Here is a 3,460-nt window from a genome sequence, read left to right as displayed (position 1 = left end):
GGCCTATTGAAGAAACATGATGATGAACGAAAATAAGAAATCTCGATTTTGGCTATTCGCCGGTTTTCGACTTTGAGACGCTCTGGATAGCTGAAAAACGGCATATACACAGGAGATAGAGCGACTATGCCAGTTAGCTTTTCATATCTAGCTTCTGATGACCTGTAGAGAAGAAAATCCAGAGGACTTTGTATTACTTTAATACGGGCGTCTGTGCCATCTCTACATAAAGAATGCTAGAGCACTCCCCGATAGTAATGGTTTTAGAGAAACACAATGCTGTAAGCCAAAGATGTAGAAAGCCTAATCCAGGTCATGTATATATATATATATATAACAAGCCTTTCTTATATCAATACTACCATTCGTTTAATAGTTCAAAAATATAATGAACTTATAAAAAACGTGTGTGTGTGTGAACTTTCTTATAGTAGAGCCACATCGGGCTATCTGCTGTGTCCATCGAGAGGAATAGAACCCCTGATTTTAGCATTGGAAATACGAAACCTTACCACTGTCCCACCATACAAACATACAATACATACAAACATTTTATCACACTATACATAACAGAAATTACATCTAGAACCACACAAATTTTTCAAATCCTCTTTTGTAATGACTGATAGTTTGTTTGTTTGTACAGAAAAGTCACATTCGGCTACCAGCTTTGTCCGAACCCCGGATTTTAGCGTTGAAAGTCCGTAAACTTGCCACTGTCCCACCAGGGGACATGAGTGACAAACATTAAAACGAAAACTTTTTATATAACCGTGACACAACTCAACTAGATAGATAGATTTGTGCTGAAAAGAAATTTGTAATTTTTCTTGCAGTTACGATATAAATTACAATCTATCATCATTTTGAATATTTTTCTTGAAATGCTGCAGTTTTTAATACCTTAATTCTATCTATAATGATTTGTTAATTAGTTTTATATCGTGATACCCGTCACTGTGGAAACAAAGGACAAAATGTAGATGAATGTTTGAGATTTCTAAACCCGACATGCAAATATATTTATATACCATTATTGTTTACTAAAACATCCTACTGGCAGGTAAATATAATAATTACTGTCCAACGTTTTTCAGCTTCTTATAAGGTCTCGGCAACTAACGATCGATTACTGAAGCCTCAGAAGAAGTTTTCAAAGTGAAACATTAGAATAATTTGTTTGTTTGTTTGAAGTTAAGCACAAAGTTTCTAACGTTGTAAGTCCGCAAACATACCGCTGTGCCACTGGGGGGCCGTTAGAATAAACACTTTATTCACAGGCGATTGGTTATTGTAGTATATATTTGAAGTTTATGCTTTACTCTCTGCAGAGTTGCATATCAAGGAAAGGCATGTAAACTAACTACCTTTCCTGTGCGAATATCAGGATCGTCCTCGAACCACGGCAAGTATCTGTCTTGCAGAGAAAAAAAAATCAGAGATGGAAAGGCTTATAAAATGCCTTCAAAACCTGATTGATGGCTGGAGCGTGAAGAAGTATATGTATACTCTTTTTGAAGAAAGTATTTAAGCTAGATTGTTAAACGCTGTCAAATAAAAATACACAATATTTCAAAGGAGCCCCCCCCCCCAGTGGCACAGCGGTATGTCTGCGGACTTACAACGCTAGAAACCGGGTTTCGATACCCGTGGTGGGCAGAGCACAGATAGCACTTGTGTAGCTTTGTGCATAATTAAAAACAAACAATCAAAGTAGGGAGTATTTAAGGTTCCCCAAGAAAATAGAAAACTCTCAAAGCGAACAGCAACGGTTCCGAAAGTCAATCAGAACAGACGTGCTCGTTTGTAAAGTGAAGACTATGGTTGCGATAGAGAACCCTCCGATTCAAATGGCCATTGGCATGACACTGAACATACTTTCCTGTAACATTAACAAGAATAAACAAGGATTTAAAGTTGACGAATCACACCTCGAAATTAACAGCTGTTTTAAGAAGAAAGAGACCAAAGGAATTGAAAATACAGCAATCCCTTTTGACTATATACTTGTCAAATCCTTGATGCGGCTCCAATGGACTTATGTACCTTTGGTCAACTTAAGTGAGGTTTGCAAGCGATATACTTAAGACATTAACCGATTTATAGAAAGATGCACAACAATGACCCGACTGCTCTCTGAAAAAAACATAATCACATAGAAACATCACTGTAGTGACCTTGCTCAGAAAAATGGAAGCCCATGGAACAAGATTGTCAGGAAAATTATGGCTATTTAATACTAATATGTTGTACTTAACCGTTTTTTCTAAAAATAAGTACAAACGACCTTCGCACTATGTGAAATTCGCTCTGACTGAATTACTGCAATATGTAATCGAGTTAACACTTACAACATATTAGAAAGTGTTAATTTTATTTTTAATGCACAGTCAATAAAACATGGAAGAAGGAAAATTCCAAGTTATCTAAGACTACGTAAAACCTAATGATTCACGGTTGAGTCTTATGAACTTAATTGTTTGTGGAATTTCGCACAATGGTACTCGAGGACTATATGCACTAGTCATAACAACCTTCCATCAACTCTTGGACTACTCTTGTCTCATTAAACAGCGAGATTTGACTGTCACTTATATAACGACCTTCTAGCATCAAGTGTGGAGTACGAATTTTTGGAGGGGGAGAGGCGCGAACCACAGAACTCCACATCCACAGTCTGGTCCATTTAGTTGTGCTAAATTTTAAGACAAAGATGTGTAACGGTCTGATAAGTAATGTACTATATTAATATATATACTTTCTATTATGATAGATTTGGTATTTGAAAAAATAATAATAATAATAATAAATTTTCGAAATTTTTACTTTCTTAGTAATTGCAATGGTTTCAAAAGTTAGAAGTATCATACATGTATTTTGGATAATGTAAACAACTGTAGTACAAAATTAATAAACACGGTATTTAGATACGAACGATTCTTTTTTACTTTAATTTCTTTACATGGAGTAAAATATTCAAATCTCTTCGGAAATAAACATAAGAAACAGTAAAACAACTGCAATGCTATTTTCTATTGCGGCTATAAGATTGGTACAGTTGTATTTGTTACAACAAATGACGTTTATTATTTTTTGGAGAGATCTTGTTCAGTAAACGAATATTCATCTGCCTAGTGGCATTCAAACCATCAGAAAATAAGCGAAAATCCTTTGCCTTATTCACAAGTAAGAGGATGCTGGTCGCTCAGTGGCATATAATGCTAAAAGATCGGTTTCGATACCCGCAATGGGCAACGCGCAGATAGCTCATTGTTTAGCTTTGTGCTCAACAACGAACAAAACAAACACTTAAAAATTAAAACTGGTTAATTTCTAAACTAAAATTTTTTGTTTCAGTTGTTAATATTATCGTTTTCTATGTTTGTAAATAGTATTTTCCCAGGATCGTGTATTAAACAATAACAAATATTTAAAATATGAAATATGTTATTCATGTCAA

This window comes from Limulus polyphemus, unplaced genomic scaffold, assembly GCF_000517525.1.
Source record: "Limulus polyphemus unplaced genomic scaffold, Limulus_polyphemus-2.1.2 Scaffold1956, whole genome shotgun sequence".
NCBI classification, from domain to species: domain Eukaryota; kingdom Metazoa; phylum Arthropoda; class Merostomata; order Xiphosura; family Limulidae; genus Limulus; species Limulus polyphemus.
Note: the sequence above shows the minus strand (reverse complement) of the source record.